The sequence below is a fragment of the Castor canadensis genome, chromosome 9 (assembly GCF_047511655.1).
Source record: "Castor canadensis chromosome 9, mCasCan1.hap1v2, whole genome shotgun sequence".
Classification (NCBI taxonomy): Eukaryota; Metazoa; Chordata; class Mammalia; order Rodentia; family Castoridae; genus Castor; species Castor canadensis.
Window position 1 is genome coordinate 73915360 of NC_133394.1, and position 13357 is coordinate 73928716.

At 35.9% G+C, this 13357-nt stretch overlaps 1 protein-coding gene across 5 annotated transcripts in view; it reads left to right on the plus strand.

Moving 5' to 3' along the window:
* The window catches only part of Fstl5 (follistatin like 5), a 749493-nt gene that overhangs the window by 577149 nt on the left and 158987 nt on the right, over positions 1-13357 (plus strand). The gene's annotated exons all lie outside the window — the stretch shown is intronic.

Here is a 13357-nt window from a genome sequence, read left to right on the forward strand (position 1 = left end):
AAAGACTGAGAAGAAGCAGGGCTTAGTGTTACAGAAGCAGTATTTTCTCATTAGATTCTTTCCAGTATTAGATTTAAAGATTATTAGATTAAAAGTGTTCTATTAGATCTTTCCTAATATAAAGAAAAACACTGCTCTATCCTAACACAATTGAGCTGTATGCGCCTTTGGAGAACATATCCATCCGCCTTTCCACTGTACGCCTATTACCATTAATAAATAAATATATTGTAATTTTCAGTTTGTAAATGTTTATGACAGTTTTGTATAGACACCAAAATTTACAGAAAAACCTGTATTGTTATACTAATTATACTTTATTTTCTTCAGTTTATCTACTTTTTTTTCTTTGGAACACCAGGTTTGAACTCAGGTCATCACACTTGTGAAGAGCAGGTGCTCTACCGTGTCTTAGCCCTTTTGGCTTTACTGTTTTTCAAATAGGGTCTCATATTATTGCCTGAGACAACCTGGGCCATGATCTTCACATTTATTCCTCCAAGCATAGCTGAGACTACAGTGTATACCACCATACCCAGCTTAGTGGTTGAGATGGAGTCTCATTAACTTTTTGCCAGGCTGGCTTTGAACCCTGATCCTCCTGATCTCCACCACCCAGTATCTAGGATTACAGCCATGAGCCACTGTGTCTGGCTTTCCATGTAAAGCATGTGGTTATTTGTGCTTATGATGTCAGATCTGTTAGAGAAACTATATGAACTTTTAGTATATTTGTCTAATTTATTTATATGGCAATATTATTTCTTTTAACTGAACAATAGAAAGTAGTTCAGTTTCCTTGAAAAGATGCAACTATTGGAAATAAATTACTAATATTGCTCCCAAATTCTATACATGCATCAATTTATTTGACCTTTACAGTTTAAAATACATTTTTTCAAGGATCTCCAATATATCTTGTATTACACAGCCAAAAGTCCAGTGTAGAACATAAATTTAAATGCCAAGTACTCAAATGTTGGTAGAAACATCTATGACACTGTTTATTTTATGATTAGGAGTAGAAGGTTGAGAAGACATTTTTTTCAGTGCTCCATTTTTCTAATTTCAAACTGAGCATTTATTCAACATGCTAATATAAAAAAGAGAGCAGGAAAAAGAGAAAGAACAATGAAGATAACTAATGCACTCTGAATTAATGAATATTTGTAGATTATGTTAAAATTCAAAAATAAATCCAAATTTTGTACTTTGATTAAATTTTATTCATGAGTAAAATTCATAAATACATATTCTTTTGTATCCCTTTCATTTTAATTAATAAAAGCAGTTGATTATATTTTTTATTTGTTGGTTTTGCTTTTGCTTTTGCTGTTTTTGGTAGGATAAGGTTTTGATCTCAAGAATTCACACTTACAAGGCAGGCGCCCTACCAATTGAGCCATATCTCCAGCCACTATGATCATGTTTTGTAGAATATTTTAATAACATGTAATCCCCTCTTTAACATGTTTATATATACACAATATCATATTATTTAATATTGATATTGCTTGACTCTTTTACAATATTATATCAAATAAGACAACTAGTTTGAACTATTTCAATAGAAGATTCCTTGGTAATTTTTGTGAGCTGTCAATGAGTACTAGCAAGAATCCAGGGTGTAGAAGGTCAGTTTTAAATATTGCCTTTTGTGTACAATATTAGTAGCCTGTGGAAAGATGGTCATGACAGTGCATTCAAGTTGGAGTCTCACCGTAATGATGATCTTCATCCTTTCCTTTTCCATGCATGGCCAATAGAAACAAAAATGCATGTTCATAAAGTGCACTTTCTAACTAAAAACAACCATAGCAAAATTATTTGAAATGTTCTTTGGGGGAATTATTGACTTTTTAATTCAGGCTGCCATCAGTCCTCATTTATATTTCATAATATGTATCCCAGGGGAAATAAATTCCTTTTAAATGCGTAGCTTGTCGTTGAGGTTAAATAGTTGTTACATCAATCACTTATCATCCTTCAATTCTATGTTTCAGGCCATCACTTAACAGACTCAATGAGATGCATTATATAAGGGAATTAATGTGTTTCCAAATTATACATTATCTGCTTGAGAGGAAGTGATGAAGCTAACATTGGACCTTATTTAAATCACTAAGGAAAATCTCTGATTACTTATATTGTTGAATTTTTGACATTCTAGAGTGAACACAAAAGGCATTAGCTATATACATTAACTGAAGAGAAGAATGGTGAAATTGTGCAAAATTTTCTGTTCTGTATCTTTTGCTGAGGGATCTCCAACAGAAACTTCTTCATGTAGGAACTTTCTATTGTTTGCCAAGACATAGTCTTACTAATGCAAAATGCAGGACACATATACTGCTATGGTCATTCTGAGCAGTAAATGTTAACATGTAAGTGTGACGAAGGCATGATTGTGATAAGTGTGCAACACAAGTCTTGTGGACCACTTCTCCACACTCTTGGTGGTTTGGTCATTCAGCTATGTATAGGGTGCAATGATTAACTAAGAAAAAAGTCCTTCTAATATGGGGCTTATGTTTATGCTACACACACATATATGCATATGTTTCAATATATGAAGCTTCTTCACTTTTGTTATTCCCTTTGGCTTTTAAAACCTTAAAATATGACACAATACAGTTTTACATATAAGAAAACAGAGACCTAAAAAAGTTTTAAATTATACTCAAGACCACATAACTATTGAGTTAATGAGGTCTCAGACTCATCATTTGTCAAAATCTAAATGTCACAGAATGACAAGTAAAACTGTTTTGTTGTCTTACACGTTTCACAATCTCAGACCCTTAATTCAATTGAAAAAGCCTTTTGTAGAAGCAAATATACATGTGAAATATTAAGTTAAACAATAGCCCACAAGAAAATTCAGCTATCTAGAAGGCTTATTTCCAGTGTGAATGTATGTAATATTCACATTGCATACAGCATTTTAGATTTCCATGAAAAGAATAGTGGCCTTTGAATATTAGAATTAAAATATCTAAGTCACTTCCCCTAATGTGCTCAACTTCTCACTTGACCTTAGAAATCTAAGTGGCATTGTATTAGTCCACTTTCTGGGACTTCCTCAACATACCCAACACTGGGTTATTGAAAAAAGAAAACCTTCATCTGGTTCATAATTTGGGTGTCAGAACATCCATAATTTGGTGGCTCCCAAATTCAGCCAGATTCAGCCTCTGCTAAAGATCATTGACCACAGCACATCATGGAGATGGTATCACAACAGGTCATGTGAGAGGAAGATGTCTCAGGTGAGACAGGAATCCCCTGAGCAGGTGAGAAGTCAAGATCACATTTTTCCCAATAGCTCTCACAGGAACTAACTCAGACTCCCTGAGTTATTCCATCCAATGACCTAATTAATTCATACTGGGCCCCACATCTTACAGATTGTCCCACCATTACTACCATCAAACTGGGAACCAAGCTTGCAACAAATGGATCTTGGGGGATTCAATGTGCATCCAAATCATAGCCTCCATGATCATTTCAAAAGCATACGATTAATTAATTTTTGGAAAATTTCCCACAAATAATTTTGTACACTAAAAATAGCATTTATAGTGTTCTTGGGATATCTGACACTGAGAGTCAAAATACATGGGTTAGTTGAATGAATTCAGGAGTTTTATCAAAGCATTTTTGGTGGCAAATTGAACAATTGACTCACAGTGCAGTTGCATGTGACATGTACCTTAGTACCTAAGACAGAACTTTGTACTCACTGAACTAGTGTGCCTTTCTACACCCACTTTCACTTGTGTACCTGATAGCCTCCTGAACACACATAGAAACCCTGTATGAACACTCTCCCTTAAGGCAATCTATGGAAAAAATACCTTTCTTTCTCATCTGTCACCCCTTTATCAACTCCAATGCAAGGAATGAAGGGTCATGCTGCAATTATTTGTTTTGTGGTTTCCATTATAGAACAATGCATATTTTGAGAGTGTGAGCCATGTCATATGCATCAATCTGACATTTTACAGTTGTCACAAATATTGAATAATTGATACATAACTATCTAATAAAATGAATAAAAGAGCATTTAGGTAAGGGGCACCATATTTAGGTTTAAGTAATCTTGACAAATGGGAATGCAAATGAGTAGTGAACTTAGGATGGCTAAAATCAATATAATGTTAGCTAGAGAAATAGCAACTAAAGGTTTATCTAGTCTTCTATTGACTTAAGCCTTATTTTTTCTCAAAGATATTTTACAAAATGTTTAGAATATTTTTGCAAAGGAATTGAGCACCATTTGTTACCTGAATATACTTAGAGATTTAACATGCTTCTTGCTTTATTAGCTGTCATTTTAAATAATATTTTAATGTCTGTTATAGATATTTGCAAATGTATAACTTGTGCTATATACCCTTTCTAAATTCACTGATTTTCACAAGTCATCTACAAAATGTTTTGTATTGTAATTCACTGAGCATGTCTCTGTCAATGCTTGAGATATCCTTTATCACAATAAGGAAAAGGTGTTCTCTTTGTTATTTGAAAGCTTTCTGAAAATGTTAAGAAGATCAGGAACTTTTTTCCTTAATCTGTTTCTATGGTGAATTATGTTGGATGATGTTTTGAATGTTCATAATAAACCAAATATATTATGAACTGTTACCATTCTAATATTCCAATGAATGACTTCATAGAATTTGTGTCTTTTTGTCAATTTTCATGAATGAGATGAAACAATATTTATTTTCTCTTATAATACTGTTGTTACATTTTGGTATTAATGTTATATTGAACTCATAGTAAATACTGGGAATTTTATTAATTATCTATGTTGCATAATAAGTTATCCAAAAATTTAAGTGGTTTAAACAATAGGCATTTATTATCATTTGAGATGATGAATTATCATGAGATAATAAATGGAAGATAGAGACATGAGATAACTAGAAAAAAGAGATAAAATAAGTTGAGAATAGCTTGTCTGGGGGCCCTGGCACAATGTCTTTTGCAGTCAAATGACTCAGCTCTCCCAACATGAAAGCTCAAGTTGAGCCTGCATCTACTTCCAAGATGGCTCCCTCACAGGCCTGTTGGCCAGAGGCCTTAGTTCCTTTCTGGCTGATGTCATTGTGCTTGTCTGCCCCTTGGCACATGAGCATCTCCATGATATTGATTGTCTTTATGGCACAGCAGCTAATTTCTCTAAGAGCAAAAGGACAGGATGAATAACGGAGTAGAAGAAGCCCCTTTGTTCAAGACCCTAAGGGATAGCTGAAACCATGTGATAGAACTGAACAGTATATACAAACCCCGGAATACAGGAACTTCCATCTGACAGTGAAGAAGGCCACTGTGACTAATAGGCTGATGAGGTATATGGTATGAATAAACTGGACAAAGGGATGAATTTTGTTGGTGGGATAATGCAATATACTATGACATTCTGTTACACTACTTAGAACAAAAAATTTAGCACTCATGATTTTTATAAAGCTACTTTGCCATTTAATATTTTCAGACCATGGATGACCTCAGCTAAAACCATGGAAAATAAAACCAGATATATAGAGGGAGTATTGAAGTTTTTATGATATAACATTGCATATCTGCACCATCACTTTGCCATGTTCTGTTCACTAATAGAAAATCATTAAACCCAGCCCACCATCACCTAAGTTAGGCAAATTATTCTCCAGCTTTTGAGGACAAGGAACATCAAATAATTGGAAAGATACTTTACCGTTAGCAGAGAAATGGATCTTTATCTCACACATACCTTTTTCTATTCTCTAGAATGGTTTATATAAGATTGCTGACACTTCTTTATTTGTGGAAAATTCTGCAGTTGTCTTTATTTGAATGTTTTAATAGATTAAATTTCTTTAAATGTTATAAGACTTTAGATTTGCACTATTTTTCTATATACTCTGCTAGAAGCTGGTATTTCTAGATATCTGCTTATTTTATAAAAAATTATGGATTAGCATACAGTTGTTTATAATGTGGTCTGTTTTCTTCTTTTTTAGTGGGACTGGGGTTTGAACTCAAGGCTTCACACTTGCAAGGCAGGTGCTCTACAGCTTGAGCCACACCTCCTGTCCATTCTGCTCTGGTTAGTTTGGAGATAGGATCTTATGTTGATTTACCCAGGCTGGCCTCCAACTGAGATCCTCTCCATCTCAGCCTCCAAAATAGCTATAATTGCAGGTGTGGGCCTCTGCATCTAGCTTATAATGTGGTCTGTTTAATTTTCAGTGCTTCTATAAGAATGTGGTGCTCAGTCTGACTTTAATTTCTTTATAGTTTTATTTTCTGGGGTTAGTTTGTATGCTTCTCTTTTTCTTTGTTCTACAGTTTTACTCTCATCTACTCATGTGACCTCATAAAAGTGTGTCTTTGAGCTTCTTGGGCTTTTATAATCAGTGGTTTGACCTCTTAAATAGTTTTGAGAACACTGCAGTGGTCATCTCTTCAAAGACGGCTGCTTTCTGTGCTCTAGTTATCATACACCACAACAAGTGGTATACTGTGAATAGTGCTGCAATAAACATGGGTGTGCAGGTGCCTCTGGAGAAACCTGAGCTGCATTCCTTTGGGTATATCCCCAAGAGTGGGATTGCTGGATCATATGGCAGGTCTATGTTTAGATTTTTAGGAAGTCTCCAAATTTTTTTCCAGAGTGGTTGCACCAGTTTGCGTTCCTACTAGCAGTGTACCAGGGTTCCTTATATCCACATCCTTGCCAACACATGTTGGTGGTGGTGTTTTTGATCATGGCTATTCTAACAGGGTTGAAGTGGAATCTTAGTGTGGTTTTGATTTGCATTTCCTTTATGGCTAGAGATGGTGAGCATTTTTTCTTGTGTTTTTGGCCATTTGAATTTCTTCTTTTGAGAAAGTTCTGTTTAGTTCAGTAGACCATTTCTTTATTGGTTCATTGATTTGGGGTACTTTAGTTTTTTTAAGTTCCCTGTATATTCTGGTTATCAGTCCTTTGTCTGATGTATAGCTAGCGTATATTTTCTCCCACTCTATGGGTGGTCTCTTCAGTTTAGAGACCATTTCTTTGGTTGTGCAGAAGCTTTTTAATTTTATGAAGTCCCATTTGTCCATCCTTTCTCTTAGATGCTGGGTTGCTGGGGTTCTATTGAGGAAGTCTTTGCCTATATGTACTAGTTCCAGAGTGTTTCCTGCTCCTTCGTGTAGTAACTTCAGAGTTTTAAGTCTGTTATTTAGGTCCTTGATCCATTTTGAACTGATACTAGTACAGGGTGATAGACATGGATCTAGTTTCAGTTTCTTGCAGACAGGTAACCACTTTTCCCAGCAACATTTGTTGAAGAGGCTGCCTTTTCTCCATCGTATGTTTTTGGCACCTTTGTTAAAAATGAGGTGGGTATAGTTGTGTGGGTTCACATCTGAGTCCTCTATTATGTTCCATTGGTCTTCCTGTCTGTTTTTGTCCCATTACCATGCTGTTTTTATTGCTATTGCTTTGTAATATAATTTGAAGTCAGGTATTATGATACCTCCAGCATTGCTTTTTTTGCAGAGTGTTGCCTTATCTATTTTTGGTCTCTTGTGTTTCCAAATGAACTTTAGGGTAGATTTTTTAATCTCTGTGATGAAAGTCATTGGGATTTTGATGGGAATTGCATTAAATATGTAGATTGCTTTCGGTAGTATAGCCATTATTACTATGTTGATTATACCGATCCATGAGCCATAGGAGATCTTTCCATCTTCTGTAGTCTTCCTCAATCTCTTTCTTCGGGGTTTGTAATTCTCCTTGTAGAGGTCATTCACATCCTTTGTTAAATTTACTCCTAGGTATTTGATTTTTTTTTTTTTGAGGCTATTGTGAATGGAATTGTTTCCATATATTCCTTCTCAGTTTGTTTGTTGTTGGTGTATGGAAAAGCTAATGATTTTTGTAAGTTGATTTTGTATCCTGCCACCTTACTATAGCTGTTTATGGTATCTAAGAGTTTTTGGGTAGAGTTTTTTGGATCTTTAAGGTATAGGATCATATCATATGCAAATAGTAATATTTTGACAGTTTCTTTACCTATTTGTATTCCTTTTATTTCTTCTTCTTGCCTTATTGCTCTAGCTAGAAATTCCAGTACTATGTTAAGTAGGAGTGGGGAGAGTGGGCACCCTTGTCTCGTTCCTGATTTTAGAGAGAATGGTTTCAGTTTTTCTCCATTAAGTATGATATTGGTTATAGGTTTGTCATTTATAGCCTTTACAATGTTGAGTTACATTCCTTCTATTCCTAGTTTTCTTAGAGCTTTTATCATGAAGTGGTGTTCGATCTTGTCAAAGACTTTTTCTGCATCTATTGAGATGATCAAGTGATTTTTGTCTTTGCTTCTATTAATGTGCTGTATTACATTTATAGATTTGAGTATGTTGAACCACTCCTGCATCCCTGAGATGAAGCCAACTTGGTCATGGTATATGATCTTTCTGATTCAGTTTGCATTATTTTATTGAGGATTTTTGCTTTGAAATTCATTAAGGAAATTGGCCTGTAGTTCTTCTTTTTGGAGGTGTCTTTGTCTGGTTTTGGGATGAGAGCAATATTGGCTTCATAAAAAGAGTTAGGCAGTGTTTCTTCCCTTTCTATTTCGCGGGATAGTTTAAGGAGAGTTGTTAGTAGTTCTTCTTTAAACATCCATCAGGTCCTGGACTTTTCTGTTTTGGGAGACTCTTCATTGTTGCTTCAATTTCTTTTTGTGTTATAGATCTATTCAGGTGATTAATATCCTCTTGGTTCAGTTTTGGGTGGCTGTAAGTTTCTAGGAATCTGTTCATTTCCTCAAAATTTTCAAATTTATTAGAATATAGGCTCTCAAAGTAGCCTCTGATGATTTTCTGGATTTCTGTGGTGTTTGTTGTTATCTCCTCATTTGCATTTCTGATTTTACTGATTTGGGCTTTTTTCTCTTCTCATTTTAGTCAGGTTTGCCAGGGGTCTGTCAATCTTATTTCTTTTTTCAAAGAACCTGCTTTCTGTTTCATTGATTCTTTGTATGTTGTTTTGTTTGTTTGTTTCTATTTCATTGATTTCAACCCTTATTTTTATTATTTCTTTCCTTCTGCTTATTTTAGGATATTCTTGTTTTTGTTTTTGTAGGAGTTTGAGCTGTAGTATTAGGTCATTGATTGGAGATCTTTATGACCTTTTAATATATGCACTCTTGGCTATAGACTTTCCTCTCAGGACTGCCTTTGCTGTGTCCCATAGGTTCTGGTAGGTAGTGTTTTCATTTTCATTTCCAGGAACGTTTAATTTCCTCTATGTTTCATCAATGACTGACCCATTCATCATTGAGCAATGTGTTGTTCATCTTCTAATTGTTTGCATGTTTTTTTACTGCTGTTTTTGTTAATTTCAAGTTTTAATGTATTGTGGTCAGATAGAATGCATGGGATTATTTCTATTCTCTTATATTTGCTGAGTCTTGCTTTGTGCCCTAAGATATGATCAATTTTGAAGAAGGTTCCACAGGCTGCTGAGAAGAATGTGTATTGCACAGAAGTTGGATGAAATATTCTGTAGACATCAGCTAGGTCCATTTGCTCTATGGTGTGATTTAGTTCTAGGGTTTCTTTATTGATTTTTTTGTTTGGATGACCTATCTATTGGTGATAGGGGAGTATTAAGGTCTCCCACTATCACTGTGTTGGAGTTTATATATGTTTTTAGGTTCTTCAGAGTATATTTGATGAAACTGGGTACATTGACGTTGGGTTCATATAGGTTGATAATTGTTATTTCCTTTTGGTGTATTTCCTACTTTATTAGTATGGAGTGTCTTCTGTATCTCGTTTGATCAATGTATGTTTGAAGTCTACTTTGTCCAAGATAAGTATTGCTACCCCTGCCTGTTTTCAGGGACAATTGGCTTCGTAGATCTTCTTCCAGCCTTTCACTCTCAGTCCATACTTATTTCTGTCAGTGAGGTGGGTCTCCTGTAAGCAGCAGATTGTTGGATCTTTCTTTTTAATCCTTTTTGCCAATCAGTGTCTTTTGATGGGGGAATTTAGTCCATTAATATTCAGTGTTAGTATTGATAAATATGTGGTGATCCCTGTCATGTAGTTGTCTTTGTTGATTAACAGTTTGATTGTGTGCAGTGTTACTCTTTATTTTCTTGCTTTTTTCTCCTGTGGTTTGGTATTGCCTGCCCTTTCATGTTTTTGTTTGCTTTCATTTTCTGTGTGCAGAATTCCTTGGAGAATCTTTTGTAGTTGTGGCTTGGTGGTCATATATTGTTTTAGTTTCTGCTTATCATGGAAGAGTTTTATTATTCCAACTATTTTGAATGATAGTTTTGTTGTGTAGAGTATCTTAGGATTGGAGTTATTTTCATTCAGTGCTTGGAAGACCTCACTCCATGCTCTTCTTGCTTCTGTTGAGAAGTCTGCTGTGATATTGATGGGTTTCCCTTTGTGTGTTATTTGTTTTTTCCTCCCTTACAGCCTTCAATATTTTTTCTCTAGTCTCTGTCCTTGTTGTTTTAATGATAATATGTTGTGAGGTAGTTCTATTTTGGTCAGCACTGTTCAGGTTCTGGAGGGTTCCTGTACCTGAATGGGCATAGTTTTTTCTAGATTTGGGAAATTTTCTGTTATTATTTTGTTGAACATATTATGCATTCCTTTTGTTTGCACCTCTTCTCCTTTTTCAATGCCCATGATTCTCAGGTTTGGTCATTTGAATGAGTCAGTAAGTTCTTGCATTTTATTTTCACAGGTCTTGAGTTGTTTAACTAATAGTTCTTCAGTTTTTCCTTTAATTGCCATTTTATCTTCAAGTCCTGAGATTCTGTCTTCTGTCTGTTCTGTTCTGCTGGAATGCCTTCCATTTTGTTTTGTATTTCTGTTTCATTCTTTTTTTCTGAGGTATTCCATATCATGGGCTACTTCCTCTTTAATATTGTCAATTTTTCCCCTTAATTCATTTATCTCTCTGTTTATGGTGGTCTCAGTTTCAGTTTGGTGTTTATTTAGGGCTTCTATGATTTCATTTATTTGTTCCTGTGTTTTCTCATATTCTTTGTTTTTGTTTTCTTGGAATTTCTTGAGTGCCTCCTGTATGTTTTGGTTGACCATATCTAGTAACATATCTATGAAATTCTCATTAATTCCTTGTAGGATGTCTTCTTTCAAGGTGTTTGTGGGCTTCATTGGGTTCGTTGGTGTAGTTTTTCTTTGTTTTGTTAGAGTCTGGGTTTGGGTATCTGTTTTATTCACTTTGCTCTAAATCCTGTACTACTTTATTGAGGGGGGGAAGAGAATGGTTTCCCTCCCTTTTTCTTCTCCCCATATTTCCACTAGGTACTGTTTCTGTCCCTGGGCTATGTGTAAATTTAGTATTAGCTGGGTTACAATATTAATACTAACAAAACTAAGAGAGAAAGATAAAAAAGAGGAAGAGAAGGAAAGATAAAAGGACGAGAGAAGAGAGGAAAAAACCATTGGAGAGATGGTGGGTGATCAAACAGCAGACCAAGCAGCCAAACTCTTAAAGAAGGGAGAAAAAAAAATCACCAGTTCTGGAGCAGTAGAATTGCAGTCTTAGTTGTTTTGTTACTCTGTTAGCATGCACTCCTGTCTGTGTATGTCTCTTAGGCAGATTTGGAGACCTCTAGTGGTGGCCTGAATGGAAGCCTTGTGGAGCAGTTATATGGAAAGCCTGTAGAGCTGGGGCCGGCTCCACCCAAGTGGCGAGGATCCCAGCAGGCTGGGAGATATGGCTGTCTCACACTGAGCTGGTGCCCGGCCCCAAGGGGTGGGGATCCCGGTGGTGTGTGGATCTGGCAAGGCCCAGGAAGCAGGGATCCAGGTGGGGCATGGATCCAGCATGGGGCTGGGGCCTGGTGCAGCCAGACAAGGGGTGGAGAGCCCTGCAGAGTGGAGCAGTGGCTCTGCAGGCCTGCAGGGCTGGGACTTGGCAGGCTGGCTGTTCTTTTATTAGATTGTGGCATGGAGGAGCCTTGCATAATCTAAGGGTTTAGAGTGCCATATTTTTGGCTCTTGCTGGTGCTATACCTCAGCCAAGCATGTCTCCAGAGTCTCAGCAGAGTCCCTGGTTCAGGAACTCAGGAGGTCTGCGGCTCTGTCTCAGTCACCATCTTGGATCTCCCCCAAACCATACATTGTTGACAATCATTTAGTTTTTTCCTCTTTGTAGCCTTCTGAAAACTGCATTATCATCTTGTACATTTTTAAAAAATCTATTCAGTTGTTGCATGTGAACTGGGTCTGGAGTTGTGGTTAATTCAGTGACTCTGTGTTTGTCCTGTCAAGGACTCCACAAGCTTCTTCCACAGTGGCTAAGCAGCTGCATCATTTCTCATTCCTACTAGCCATGCACAGGATATCCAATTCCTCAAAACCTCTTGTACATATCATATATGTCTTTACTCCAGATACTGGTTTCCTGTCAGATATAATTTTTAGTTTTTTTCTATTCTGTGAAGTATATGTATTCTTTTTTTGTCAGTGTCCTTTGATGCAGCAAATATTTTAATTTGAATGAGGTTCAATTTACTAAGTTGGTGCTGTGCTTTGGGGATCACATCTAGGAAACCACTGTCAAGTCCAAGGTCAGAAATACTTGTTACCTTTTATCTCTTACTTAGCTCTTTCATTGGTTTTGAGTTTAATTTTATATATGACGTAATGTAGGTATTCAAGTTTATTTTCCCGCCCGTGGGTTTCCATTTGTCCCAGACAATCTCAAAAAACTTATTTCTAGAATAATTAGCTCTTCATGAATGTATGTGTTAATTTACATAATCTCCACTCTCTTCCATAGTCCTGTGTGTTTGTCCTCAGATCAGTGTCACCCTGTGTTGATTACCATACCTTCTTAGTAAGTTTTGAAGTTGAGATATATGAGTCTGCCAGATTTTTTTCTCTTGCGAAAAATATAGAACTTTTAAATGTTTTGAAATCATCATAAGAAGTACACTAAGGTAGAAAGAGGTAGAAAGGAGAAAAATAGAGTTCTAATACATGTACACATGGAAAAGTCACAAGGAAACTCCCTGTAGAGCTATATTAAACAAACAAATATACCTTTTGTCAAAAACGGAGATCAGGAAAGTAAAGCAGGTCCTGTCTGGGGGATGGTACCAATACCTGTAATACAAGGAAAGGGTGAAGGATGCCGAACATAAAGGAAATATTATGTACTTATGTATGCAAATGGAAAAATGAGATGTATGAAACTATTCCAGGTATGAAGGCAATGAGGATAAAAGAGAATTATGGAGGGGTGATATATTGTAAGCACTTTTGTAAATGTCACAATGTACCCCAAGTACAAAAATAATATAATGAAGGAAAGAAAAGT